This window comes from Scyliorhinus torazame, chromosome 24 (assembly GCF_047496885.1).
Source record: "Scyliorhinus torazame isolate Kashiwa2021f chromosome 24, sScyTor2.1, whole genome shotgun sequence".
Lineage (NCBI taxonomy): Eukaryota > Metazoa > Chordata > Chondrichthyes > Carcharhiniformes > Scyliorhinidae > Scyliorhinus > Scyliorhinus torazame.
In genome coordinates this window covers 43,520,263-43,534,842 of record NC_092730.1, presented here as the reverse complement: position 1 = coordinate 43,534,842, position 14,580 = coordinate 43,520,263, and the positions used below count along the sequence as shown (strand labels likewise).

The 14,580-nt window shown below is 46.3% G+C and overlaps 1 non-coding gene across 1 annotated transcript; it reads left to right on the top strand.

Annotated features, from left to right (window-relative positions):
- Nucleotides 1-2,120: 2,120 nt before the first annotated feature.
- Nucleotides 2,121-2,203, top strand: trnal-cag (transfer RNA leucine (anticodon CAG)). Its single transcript has one exon. It is a non-coding gene; the product is annotated as a tRNA-Leu (tRNA).
- The last annotated feature ends 12,377 nt before the right edge of the window (nucleotides 2,204-14,580 follow it).

The following is a 14,580-nucleotide window of genomic DNA, read 5'->3' as shown; positions in this document are numbered from 1 at the left end:
CAAGGACAGGGATGGGAAATTATGTGTGGAGTCTGAAGAGATAGGCGAGATACTAAATGAATATTTTTCGTCAGTATTCACTCAGGAAAAAGATAATGTTGTGGAGGAGAATGCTGAGCCGCAGGCTAATAGAATAGATGACATTGAGGTACGTAGGGAAGAGGTGTTGGCAATTCTGGACAGGCTGAAAATAGATAAGTCCCCGGGACCTGATGGGATTTATCCTAGGATTCTCTGGGAGGCCAGGGAAGAGATTGCTGGACCTTTGGCTTTGATTTTTATGTCATCATTGGCTACAGGAATAGTGCCAGAGGACTGGAGGACAGCAAATGTGGTCCCTTTGTTCAAAAAGGGGAGCAGAGACAGCCCCGGCAACTATAGACCGGTGAGCCTCACGTCTGTAGTGGGTAAAGTCTTGGATGGGATTATAAGAGACAAGATTTATAATCAACTAGATAGGAATAATATGATCAGGGATAGTCAGCATGGCTTTGTGAAGGGTAGGTCATGCCTCACAAACCTTATTGAGTTCTTTGAGAAGGCGACTGAACAGGTAGATGAGGGTAGAGCAGTTGATGTGGTGTATATGGATTTCAGCAAAGCGTTTGATAAGGTTCCCCATGGTAGGCTCTTGCAGAAAATACGGAGGCTGGGGATTGAGGGTGATTTAGAGATGTGGATCAGAAATTGGCTAGCTGAAAGAAGACAGAGGGTGGTGGTTGATGGGAAATGTTCAGAATGGAGTACAGTCACAAGTGGAGTACCACAAGGATCTGTTCTGGGGCCGTTGCTGTTTGTCATTTTTATCAATGACCTAGAGGAAGGCGCAGAAGGGTGGGTGAGTAAATTTGCAGACGATACTAAAGTCGGTGGTGTTGTCGATAGTGTGGAAGGATGTAGCAGGTTACAGAGGGATATAGATAAGCTGCAGAGCTGGGCTGAGAGGTGGCAAATCGAGTTTAATGTAGAGAAGTGTGAGGTGATTCACTTTGGAAGGAATAACAGGAATGCGGAATATTTGGCTAATGGTAAAGTTCTTGAAAGTGTGGATGAGCAGAGGGATCTTGGTGTCCATGTACATAGATCCCTGAAAGTTGCCACCCAGGTTGATAGGGTTGTCAAGAAGGCCTATGGAGTGTTGGCCTTTATTGGTAGAGGGATTGAGTTCCGGAGTCAGGAGGTCATGTTGCAGCTGTACAGAACTCTGGTTCGGCAGCATTTGGAGTATTGCGTACAGTTCTGGTCATCGCATTATAGGAAGGACGTGGAGGCTTTTGAACGGGTGCAGAGGAGATTTACCAGGATGTTGCCTGGTATGGAGGGAAAATCCTATGAGGAAAGGCTGATGGACTTGAGGTTGTTTTCGTTGGAGAGAAAAAGGTTATGAGGAGACTTAATAGAGGCATACAAAATGATCAGGGGGTTAGATAGGGTGGACAGTGAGAGCCTTCTCCCACGGATGGAAATGGCTGGCACGAGGGGACATAGCTTTAAACTGAGGGGTAATAGATATAGGACAGAGGTCAGAGGTAGGTTCTTTACGCAAAGAGTAGTGAGGCCGTGGAATGCCCTACCAGCTACAGTAGTGAACTCGCCAACATTGAGGGCATTTAAAAGTTTATTCGATAAACATATGGATGATAATGGCATAGTGTAGGTTAGATGGCTTTTGTTTCGGTGCAACATCGTGGGCCGAAGGGCCTGTACTGCGCTGTATTGTTCTATGTTCTATGTTCTATGTTCACCTGATTGGACACTGGAGGGGTTCTTCGGCTACTTGTCTGTGAGAGCAGCACAGGAAGCAGCTGTGGAGAGAGATGGCAGTTGCCAGAATGCAACTCTCCAATTGGATACTTCACGTCCTCAGATCTTAGACTTTCAATACCTTCGTCTGAGGAACAGGTAGAGCGGTATATCGGTACTTGCTGATTAGAGGAAACTGATCAATGCAGCAATGAGAAGCTCCTTAACCACCAGCGGTTTGGACAAGGACGGCACTCAGATACAGGACTCTGGCTGGGGTTCAAAAGTAGGGAAAGCATGTCTTGTTTGAAATGGAATCAAGATGAAGACAGACTTTAAGTCGATTTGTGCACGGATCTTAGTTTTTGCGTCAACGCATCAGGATAGCCGAGCGGACAAAGGCGCTGCGTTCAGGTCGCAGTCTCTTCTGGAGGCGTGGGTTCGAATCCCACTCCTGATATTGTCTTTTCCTCCACGAGGTTACATTTCTCCAGCAAGATTTTCAACCTCAGGAAGATCCAATACCTCCCTTTCAATGGAAAAGCGTTGGTCTCAGGCCATGAGATTCCAGCTTAAATATGCACAGCAAGACCCCACCGGCAGAAGCCCAGCTCATGACTCGACAATCTGCTTCGGTGAGTCTGGTTGAGGAATTCATATTGATCCAAAGAGAAGGGTAAAATTCGTCTTCTCTTGTAAATAGTCTGGCAGGTTGGATTGTTCACATCCGTCCAAAAGGGGACGTTGGGAACTCGGCCTCTCTCGTGATTCATTGCTCGATAAAGCTTCATTTCCTTATTGGCCCCCTGTGAGTTATTACTGGATACCGTTATATATCTATATTGCCCCTCTGTGGGGTACTACTGGATAACGTTTCCCGAGCAGCTTTGACTAAGGGTCACCTGGACACGAAACGTCAGCTCATTTCTCTCCCTCCAGATGCTCTCAGATCTGCTGAGACTTTAAAGCATTTTCTCTGTGGTTCCCGATGTGTGAGCTTTACAATGTTGTAATGTGTCATGCTGTCTCTTTCATTCCTGGGACTAATGTCGGGATGAGACTGCAAGAAAGTTTCTGATAGCTAATTGCTGCAAAGCAAACAGGAACGTGTGTTATGCTCACTTTTGGTGTGAGGGAGAATGTAAATAGCAGAGAATAGCCTCGATTCCTCGACCTCGGGCTAATAGCCCTGCACGCTTCCGCTGCGGCACTCTGCTCCTTAAACCAGGAGCTACAACATTACTGCCCTGCGGTAGCCACACAACTATTCACTTCCGCATTTGTTCTTTCAACAAGAGCACACGTTTGAGCACACTGATTCTGGTCAGCATAGTTCAGATACTTTACTTTCGTGCTGAATGGTTGTTCTGTGAAGGTGATTTGATTTCTTCTGTGACGTTTTTCTGATGGGAAAGTGGGGAGTGACTGGAATCACCTTTATAAAATGAAGTTCGGGGCGGCAGTTTCATCTCTCTGGAAACATTGATCACTCTGTTAGAGATTTCTTCAAACTTTGCCTCAAGTCCGACCACGGAAAGAATGAGCCATGAACCGTGTGGCGAAGCGCGAGTGTTCTGTACCTATAACCCAGAGGTCGATGGATCGAAACCATTCTCTGGTATTCGTTTTCTCACACGAAACGGAAACAAGTTGCTATTTGTCAGCAGCAAATCTGCCTTTTTCTTTATTAGTATCAAAGATTTGCTTTCAGTCTGATCCGCTCTTTCACACCTATTCTTCAGCTAACCGCAGTACAGTCGAGGTGACTAAGTTGATTTCTCCCAGAACACTCTTCTGCCGCCTCGACTGGATGAACATTCATCTGATTGGACACTGGAGGGGTTCTTCGGCTACTTGTTTGTGAAAGCAGCACCGGAAGCAGCTGTGGAAAGAGATTGCAGTTTCCAGAATGCAACTCATCAATTGGATACTTCACGTCGCTGAGAACTTAGACTTTCAATACCTTCGTGTGAGGAACAGGTAGAGCGGGAAATCGGACCTTGTTGATTGGAGCAAACTGATCAACGCAGCAATGAGGAGCTCCTTAACCACCAGCGGTTTGGACAAGGATGGCACTCAGACACAGGACTCTGGCAGGGGTTCAAAAGTAGGAAAAGCATATCTTGTTTGAAATGAAATAAAGATGAAGACAGAAGTTAAGTCGATTTGTGCACGGATCTTTGTTTCGGTTTCAACGTATCAGGATGGCCGAGCGGTCTATTGTGGAGGCGTGAATTCGAATCCCTCTCCTGATATTGCCCTTTCGTCCACGAGGTTAAATTTCTCCAGCAAGATTTTCAACCTCAGGAAGATCCAATACCTCCCTTTCAATGGAAAAGCGTTGCTCTCAGGCATGAGATTCCTGCTTAAATATGCACAGCAAGACCCCACCGGCAGAAGCCCAGCTCATGACTCGACAATCTGCTTCAGTGAGTCTGGTTGAGGAATTAATATTGACCCCAAGAGAAGGGTAAAATTCGTCTTCTCTTGTAAATAGTCTGGCAGGTTGGATTGTTCACATCCGTCCAAGAGGGGAAGTTGGGGACTCGGTTTCTATTGTGATTCATTGCTCGATAAAGCTTTATTTCCTTATTGGCCCCCTGTAAGTTAATACTGGATATCGTTATATATCTATATTGCCCCTCTGTGGGGTACTGCTGGATAACGTTTCCCGTGCAGATTTGACTAAGGGTCACCTGGACACGAAACGTTAGCTCATTCCTCTCCCTCCAGATGCTGTCAGATCTGCTGAGACTTTAAAGCATTTTCTCTGTGGTTCCCTATGTGTGAGCATTACAATGTTGTAATGTGTCATGCTGTCTCTTTCGTTCTTGGGACTAATGTCGGGATGAGACTGCAAGAAAGTTTCTGATAGCTATTTGCTGCAAAGCAAACAGGAACGTGTGTTATGTTTACTTTTGGTGTGAGGGAGAATGTAAATAGATGAGAATACCCTCGATTCCTCGACCTCGGGCTGATAGCCCAGCACGCTTCCGCTGCGGCCCTCTGCCCCTTAAACCAGGAACTACAACATTACGACCCTGCGGTAGCCACACAACTATTCACTGCCTCATTCTTTTCTTTCAACAAGAACACACAAAGAACAAAGAACAAAGAAATGTACAGCACAGGAACAGGCCCTTCGGCCCTCCAAGCCCGTGCCGACCATACTGCCCGACTAAACTACAATCTTCTACACTTACTGGGTCCGTATCCCTCTATTTCCATCCTATTCATGTATTTGTCAAGATGCCCCTTAAATGTCACTATCGTCCCTGCTTCCACCACCTCCTCCGGTAGCGAGTTCCAGGCACCCACTACACTCTGCGTAAAAAACTTGCCTCGTACATCTACTCTAAACCTTGCCCCTCTCACCTTAAACCTATGCCCCCTAGTGATTGACCCCTCTACCCTGGGGAAAAGCCTCTGACTATCCACTCTGTCTATGCCCCTCATAATTTTGTAGACCTCTATCAGGTCTCCCCTCAACCTCCTTCGTTCCAGTGAGAACAAACCGAGTTTATTCAACCGCTCCTCATAGCTAATGCCCTCCATACCAGGCAACATTCTGGTAAATCTCTTCTGCACCCTCTCTAAAGCCTCCACATCCTTCTGGTAGTGTGGCGACCAGAATTGAACACTATACTCCAAGTGTGGCCTAACTAAGGATCTGTACAGCTGCAACATGATTTGCCAATTCTTATACTCAATGCCCCGGCCAATGAAGGCAAGCATGCCGTATGCCTTCTTGACTACCTTCTCCACCTGTGTTGCCCCTTTCAATGACCTGTGGACCTGTACTCCTAGATCTCTTTGACTTTCAATACTCTTGAGGGTTCTACCATTCACTGTATATTCCCTACCTTCATTAGACCTTCCAAAATGCATTACCTTACATTTGTACGGATTAAACTTCATCTGTCATCTCTCCGCCCAAGTCTCCAAACAATCTAAATCCTGCTTTATCCTCTGACAGTCCTCATCGCTATCCGCAATTCCACCAACCTTTGTGTCGTCTGCAAACTTACTAATCAGACCAGTTACATTTTCCTCCAAATCATTTATACATACTACAAAGAGCAAAGGTCCCAGCACTGATCCCTGTGGAACACCACTGGTCTCAGCCCTCCAATTAGAAAAGCATCCTTCCATTGCTACTCTCTGCCTTCTATGACCTAGCCAGTTCTGTATCCACCTCGCCAGCTCACCCGTGATCACCTTTTGTACTAGTCTACCATGAGCGACCTTGTCAAAGGCCTTACTGAAGCCCATATAGACAACATCCACTGCCCTACCTGCATCAATCATCTTTGTGACCTCCTCGACAAACTCTATCAAGTTAGTGAGACACGACCTCCCCTTCACAAAACCATGCTGCCTCTCACTAATACGTCCATTTGCTTCCAAATGGGAGTAGATCCTGTCTCAAAGAATTCTCTCCAGTAATTTCACTCCCATGAAGTAAGGCTCACCGGCCTGTAGTTCCCCGGATTATCCTTGCTACCCTTCTTAAACAGAGGAACACCATTGGCTATTCTCCAGTCCTCCGGGACATCCCCTGAAGACAGTGAGGATCCAAAGATTTCTGTCAAGGCCTCAGCAATTTCCTCTCCAGCCTCCTTCAGTATTCTGGGGTAGATCCCATCAGGCCCTGGGGACTTATCTACCTTAATATTTTTTAAGACACCCAACACCTCGTCTTTTTGGATCTCAATGTGACCCAGGCTATCTACACACCCTTCTCCAGACTCAACATCTACCAATTTCTTCTCTTTGGTGAATACTGGTGCAAAGTATTCATTTAGTACCTCGCCGATTTCCTCTGGCTCCACACATAGATTCCCTTGCCTATCCTTCAGTGGGCCAACCATTTCCCTGGCTACCCCCTTGCTCTTTATGTACGTGTAAAAAGCCTTGGGATTTTCCTTAACCCTATTTGCCAATGACTTTTCGTGACCCCTTCTAGCCCTCCTGAGTCCATGCTTAAGTTCCTTCCTACTTTCCTTATATTCCACGCAGGCTTCGTCTGTTCCCAGCCTTTTAGCCCTGACAAATGCCTCCTTTTTCTTTTTGAAGAGGCCTACAATATCTTTCGTTATCCAAGGTTCCCGAAAATTGCCGCATTTATCCTTCTTCCTCACAGGAACATGCCGCTCCTGAATTCCTTTCAACTGACACTTGAAAGCCTCCCACATGTCAGATGTTGATTTGCCCTCAAACATGCACCCCCAATCTATGTTCTTCAGTTCCCGCCTAATATTGTTATAATTAGCCTTCCCCCAATTTAGCACATTCATCCTAGGACCACTCTTATCCTTGTCCACCAGTACTTTAAAACTTACTGAATTGTGGTCACTGTTACCGAAATGCTCCCCTACTGAAACATCTACCACCTGGCCGGGCTCATTCCCCAATACCAGGTCCAGTACCGCCCCTTCCCTAGTTGGACTCTCTACATATTGTTTTAAGAAGCCCTCCTGGATGCTCCTTACAAACTCCGCCCCGTCTAAGCCCCTGGCACTAAGTGAGTCCCAGTCAATATTGGGGAAGTTGAAGTCTCCCATCACCACAACCCTGTTGTTTTTACTATTTTCCAAAATCTGTCTACCTATCTGCTCCTCTATCTCCCGCTGGCTGTTGGGAGGCCTGTAGTAATCCCCCAACATTGTGACTGCACCCTTCTTATTCCTGACCTCTACCCATATAGCCTCACTGCCCTCTGAGGTGTCCTCCCACAGTACAGCTGCGATATTCACCCGAACCAGTAGCACAACTCCGCCTCCCCTTTTACATCCCCCTCTATCCCGCCTGAAACATCTAAGTCCTGGAACGTTTAGCTGCCAATCCTGCCCTTCCCTCAACCAGGTCTCTGTAATGGCAACAACATCATAGTTCCAAGTACTAATCCAAGCTCTAAGTTCATCTGCCTTACCCGTAATTCTTCTTGCATTAAAACATATGCACTTCAGGCCACCAGACCCGCTGTGTTCAGCAACTTCTCCCTGTCTGCTCTGCCTCAGAGCCCCACTGTCCCTATTCCCTCGTTCTCCCTCAATGCTCTCACCTTCTGACCTATTGCTCCCGTGCCCACCCCCCTGCCATACTAGTTTAAACACTCCCGTGTGACACTAGCAAACCTCGCGGCCAGGATATCTATGCCTCTCCGGTTTAGATGCAACCTGTCCTTCTTATATAGGTCACACCTGCCCCGGAAGAGCGCCCAGTGGTCCAGATAATGGAAACCCTCCTTCCTACACCAGCTGTTTAGCCACGTGTTTAGCTGCTCTATCTTCCTATTTCTAGCCTAACTGGCACGTGGCACAGGGAGTAATCCCGAGATTACAACCCTCGAGGTCCTGTCTTTTAACTTTCTGCCTAGCTCCCTGAACTCCTGCTGCAGGACCTCATGCCCCTTCCTGCCTATGTCGTTAGTACCAATATGTACAACGACCTCTGCCTGTTTGCCCTCCCCCTTCAGCATGCCCTCTACCCGTTCGAAGACATCCTGGACCCTGGCACCAGGGAGGCAACATACCATCCTGTAGTCTCTTTCACATCCACAGAAGCGCCTATCTGTGCCCATGACTATAGAGTCCCCTATTACTATTGCTCTTCTGCGCTTTGACCCTCCCTTCTGAACATCCGAGGCAGCCGTGGTGCCACTGCTCTGGCTGCTGCTGTTTTCCCCTGATAGGCTATCCCCCCCAACAGTATCTAAAGGGGTATACCTGTTCGAGAGGTGGACAACCACAGGGGATTCCTGCACTGACTGCCTGCCCTTTCTGGTGGTCACCCATTTCTCTGCCTGCACCTTGGGTGTGACCACATTTACATAACTGCGATCTATTACGCTTTCTGCCACCTGCATGCTCCTAAGTGCATCCAATTGCTGCTCCAACCGAACCATGCGGTTTGTGAGGAGCTCCAGTTGGGTGCACTTTCTGCAGATGAAGCCATCCGGGACGCTGGAAGCCTCCCGGGCCTGCCACATCTCACAGTCAGAACACTGCACTCCTCTAACTTACGTTTCGTCAATTAATTAAAATTTAAATTTAAAAAAAAAAAGTTTTTTTTAAATATATTTACATTTTTTTTTCAAAGTTACTGTTAACTATCTGTTTCCTAGCACTAGATTTCTAATATAAATGCGAAAGCTAAATATAGTACTCTCCGATCTCTGGCTTAGATATCCCTCTAAATTATAATTAAGTAATAATGTTTAATTAGTTACCAATGCTTAATTTTTTTAATTTAGTGTAGATTCCCAACCAGCCACTCAGGTCACAGCTTTTCTGTGATGTCACTTCAGTTTCCCCCGACACACACAATTTGAAAAAGGTATAAAAGTAAAAATGAGTAAAAATCACTTACTTACCTCCTTACCTTCTGAGTGGCTTAGATGTTCTCAGGTTCTCTCCCTGACAGAGACTGCTCCTCCACCTCCGAACCTTGACCTGCACAATGCTAATAATATAATATAATAATAATATTATATGGCACTTACCTCACACCAATGGGTCTTATTATTAGGTTAGAGGAGGAGGGCGGGTGGGAGACACTACACGTGTAGTGTCTCGGGTTTCCTCTCCAACAGAATTTATTGGTAGGGGGGGGTGGGGGGGCCTTCCCAGAAGTCCGCGGGGCGAAAAAAATAAAACAGAAGATAAGTGTTTTTTTAAAAAGGATACACTTACCTCCCAGAAATCACTTGCGCACCGCTCCCGCTGAAATCGACTAGCCTGTTCCTGTGAAGATAAGTGTTTTTAAAGGATACACTTACCTCCCAGAAATCACCTGCGCACCGCTCCCGCTGAAATCGACTGGCCTGCTCCTGTGAAGGTAAGTGTTTTTAAAGGATACACTTACCTCCCAGAAATCACTTGCGCACCGCTCCCGCTGAAATCGACGGGCCTGTTCCTGTGAAGGTAAGTGTTTTTAAAGGATACACTTACCTCCCAGAAATCACTTGCGCACCGCTCCCGCTGAAATCGACTGGCCTGTTCCTGTGAAGATAAGTGTTTTTAAAGGATACACTTACCTCCCAGAAATCACTTGCGCACCGATCCCGCTGAAATCGACTGGCCTGCTCCTGTGAAGGTAAGTGTTTTTAAAGGATACACTTACCTCCCAGAAATCACTTGCGCACCGCTCCCGCTGAAATCGACTGGCCTGCTCCTGTGAAGGTAAGTGTTTTTAAAGGATGCACTTACCTCTCAGAAACCACCAGAATTTATTGGGGGGGGGGGGGGGGGTCTTCCCAGAAGTCCGCGGGGCGAAAACAATAAAACAGAAGAGAAGTGTTTTTTTTAAAAAGGATACACTTACCTCCCAGAAATCACTTGCGCACCGCTCCCGCTGAAATCGACTAGCCTGTTCCTGTGAAGATAAGTGTTTTTAAAGGATACATCGACGGGCCTGTTCCTGTGAAGGTAAGTGTTTTTAAAGGATACACTTACCTCCCAGAAATCACTTGCGCACCGCTCCCGCTGAAATCGACTAGCCTGTTCCTGTGAAGGTAAGTGTTTTTAAAGGATACACTTACCTCCCAGAAATCACTTGCGCACCGCTCCCGCTGAAATCGACTGGCCTGTTCCTGTGAAGGTAAGTGTTTTTAAAGGATTGTTGAGCACACTGATTCTGGTCAGCATCGTTCAGATTATTTACCTTCGTGCTGAATGGTTGTTCTGTGAAGGTGATGTGATTTCTTCTGTGACGTTGTTCTGATGAGAAAGTGGGGAGTGACTGGAATCACCTTCATAGAATGAAGTTCGCGGCGGTAGTTTCGCCCCTCTGGGGACATGGATCACGCTATTGCAGATTTCCTCAAACTTTGCCTCAAGTCCGACCACGAAAAGAATGTGCTACGAGCCGAATGGCGCAGCGGAAAGTGCCGGGCCTATAACCCAGAAGTGGCTGGATCGAACCATCCTCTGCTATTCATGTTCTCACTCACACCAAACGGAAACAAGTTGCTATTTGTCAGCAGCACATCTGCCTTTTTCTTTATTAGTACCAAAGTTTTGCTTTCAGTCTTATCCACTCTTTGACACCTGTTCATCAGCTAACCAGAGTACAGACGAGGTGACTAAGTTGATTTCTCCCAGAACACTCTTCTGCCGCCTCCCCTGGATGAACGTTCACCTGATTGGACACTGGAGGGGTTCTTCGGCTCCTTGTCTGTGAGAGCAGCACCGGAAGCAGCTGTGGAGAGAGATTGCAGTCGTCAGAACGCAACTCTCCAATTGGATACTTCACGTCGCTGAGATCTTCGACTTTCAATACCTTCGTGTGAGGAAAAGGTAGAGCGGGAATTCGGACCCTGTTGATTAGAGCAAACTGATCAATGCAGCAATGAGAAGCTCCTTAATCACCAGCGGTTTGGACAAGGATGGCACTCAGATACAGGGCTCTGGCTGGTGTTCAAAAGTAGAAAAAGCATATCTTGTTTGAAATGAAATAACGATGAAGATAAACTATAAGTCGATAGGTGCACGGATCTTAGTTTCAGCGACAACGCATAAGGATCGCCGAGCGGTCTGAGGCGTTGCGTTCAGGTCGCCGTCTCTTCTGGAGGCGTGGGTTCGAATCCCACTCCTGATATTGCCTTTTCCTCCACGAGGTTAAATTTCTCCACAAGATTTTCAACCCCAGGAAGATCCAATACCTCCCTTTCAATGGAAAAGCGTTGGTCTCAGTACACGAGATTCCTGCTTAAATACGCACAGCAAGACCCCACCGGCAAAAGCCCATTTAATGAGTCGATAATCTGCTTCGGTGAGTCTGGTTGAGGAATTAATATTGATCCCAAGAGAAGGGTAAAATTCTTCTTCTCTTGTAAATAGTCTGGCAGGTTGGATTGTTCACACCCGTCCAAGAGGGGAAGTTGGGAACTCGGTTTCTATTGTGATTCATTGCTCGATAAAGCTTTATTTCCTCATTGGCCCCCTGTGAGTTATTACTGGATATCGTTATATATCTATATTGCCCCTCTGTGGGTGACTGCTGGATAACGTTTCCCGAGCAGCTTTGACTAAGGGTCACCTGTACACGAAACGTCAGCTCATTTCTCTCCCTCCAGATGCTGTCAGACCTGCTGAGACTTTAAAGCATTTTCTCTGTGGTTCCCTATGTGTGAGCTTTACAATGTTGTAATGTGTCATGCTGTCTCTTTCATTCTTGGGACTAATGTCGGGAAGAGACTGCAAGAAAGTTTCTGATAGGTATTTGCTGCAAAGCAAACAGGAACGCGTGTTATGTTTACTTTTGGCGTGAGGGAGAATGTAAATAGCAGGGAATACCCTCGATTCCTCGACCTCGGGCTAATGGCCCAGCACGCTTCCGCTGCGGCACTCTATTCCTTAAACCAGGAGCTACAACATTACTGCCCTGCGGTAGCCACACAACTATTCACTGCCTCATTTTTTTTTTTCAACAAGGACAGACGTTTGAGCACACTGATTCTGGTCAGCATAGTTCAGATACTTTACTTTCGTGCTGAATGGTTGTTCTGTGAAGGTGATGTGATTTCTTCTGTGACGTTGTTCTGATGGGAAAGTGGGGAGTGACTGGAATCTTCTTCAAAAAATGAAGTTCGGGGCGGCAGATTCGCCTCTCTGGGAACATTGATCACGCTGTTAGAGATTTCTTCAAATTTTGCCTCAAGTCCGATAACGGAAAGAATGAGCCACGAGCCGTGTGGCGAAGCGGGAGTGTTCTGTACCCATAACCCAGAGGTCGATGGATCGAAACCATTCTCTGCTATTCGTATTCTCACCCACACAAAACGGAAGCAAGTTGCGATTTGTTAGCAGCACATCTGCCTTTTTCTTTATTAGTGTCAAAGTTCTGCTTTCAGTCTGATCCGCGCTTTCACACCTGTTTTCAGCTAACCGCAGCGCAGTCGATGTGACTAAGTTGATTTCTCCCAGAACACTATTCTGCCGCCTCGACTGGATGAACTTTCACCTGTTTGGACACTGGAGGGGTTCTTCGGCTGTGAAAGCAGCACCGGAAGCAGCTGTGGAGAGAGATTCCAGTCGCCAGGATGCATCTCTCCAATTGGATATTTCACGTCGCTCAGATCTTCGTCTCTCAATACCTTCGTGCGAGGAACAGGTTGTAATGAAAAAATATGTCATTTAAAATGGGGGAGAAGGTTAAGCGGGAAACCTTGCTGACGCCACTTAAATATGAGACATAAGAACATAAAAACATAAGAACTAGGAGCAGGAGTAGGCCATCTGGCCCCTCGAGCCTGCTCCACCGTTCAATGAGATCATGGCTGATCTTTTGTTGACTCAGCTCCACTTTCCGGCCCGAACACCATAACCCTTAATCCCTTTATTCTTCAAAAAATTATCTACCTTTATCTTAAAAACATTTAATGAAGGACTCTCTACTGCTTCACTGGGCAAGGAATTCCATAGATTCACAACCCTTTGGGTGAAGAAGTTCCTCCTAAACTCAGTCCTAAATCTACTTCCCCTTATCTTGAGGCTATGCCCCCTAGTTCTGCTTTCACCCGCCAGTGGAAACAACCAGCACGCATCTATCCTATCTATTCCCTTCATAATCTTATATGTTTCTATAAGGTCCCCCCTCATCCTTCTAAATTCCAACGAGTACAGTCCCAGTCTACTCAACCTCACCTCGTAATCCAACCCCTTCAGATCTGGGATTAACCTAATGAATCTCCTCTGCACACCCTCCAGTGCCAGTACGTCCTTTCTCAAGTTAAGAGACCAAAACTGAACATAATACTCCAGGTGTGGCCTCACTAACACCTTATACAATTGCAGCAGAACCTCCCTAGTCTTAAACTCCATCCCTCTAGCAATGAAGGACAAAATTCCATTTGCCTTCTTAATCACCTGCTGCACCTGAAAACCAACTTTTTGCGACTCATGCACTAGCACACCCAGGTCTCTCTGCACAGCAGCATGTTTAAATATTTTATCATTTAAATAATAATCCCTTTTGCTGTTATTCCTACCAAATTGGATAACCTCACATTTGTCAACATTGTATTCCATCTGCCAGTCCCTAGCCCATTCACTTAGTCTATCCAAATCCCTCTGCAGACTTCCAGTATCCTCTGCACTTTTTGCTTTACCACTTATCTTAGTGTCGTCTGCAAACTTGGACACATTGCCCTTGGTCCCCAAATCCAAATCATCTGTGTAAATTGTGAACAGTTGTGGGCCCAACACTGATCCCTGAGGGACACCACTAGCTACTGATTGCCAACCAGAGAAACACCCATTAATCCCCACTGTTTGCTTTCTATTAATTAACCAATCCTCTATCCATGCTACTACTTTCCCCTTAATGCCATGCATCTTTATCTTATGCAACAACCTTTTATGTGGCACCTTGTCAAAGGCTTTCTGGAAATCCAGATATACCACATCCATTGGCCCCCCGTTATCTGCCGCACTGTTAATGTCCTCAAACAATTCCACTAAATTAGATGGCACGACCTGCCCTTTATGACCCCATGCTGCGTCTGTCCAATTGTACAATTTCCATCCAGATGCCTCGCTATTTCTTCCTTGATGATAGATTCCAGCATCTTCCCTACTACCGAAGTTAAGCTCACTGGCATTTAATTACCCGCTTTCTGCCTACCTCCTTTTTTAAACAGTGGTGTCACGTTTGCTAATTTCCAATCCGCCGGGACCACCCCATAGTCTCGTGAATTTTGTTATATTATCACTAGTGCATTTGCAATTTCCCTAGTCATCTCTTTTAGCACTCTGGGATGCATTCCATCAGGTCCAGGAGACTTGTCTACCTTTAGCCCCATTAGCTTGTCCATCACTACCTCCTTGGTGATAA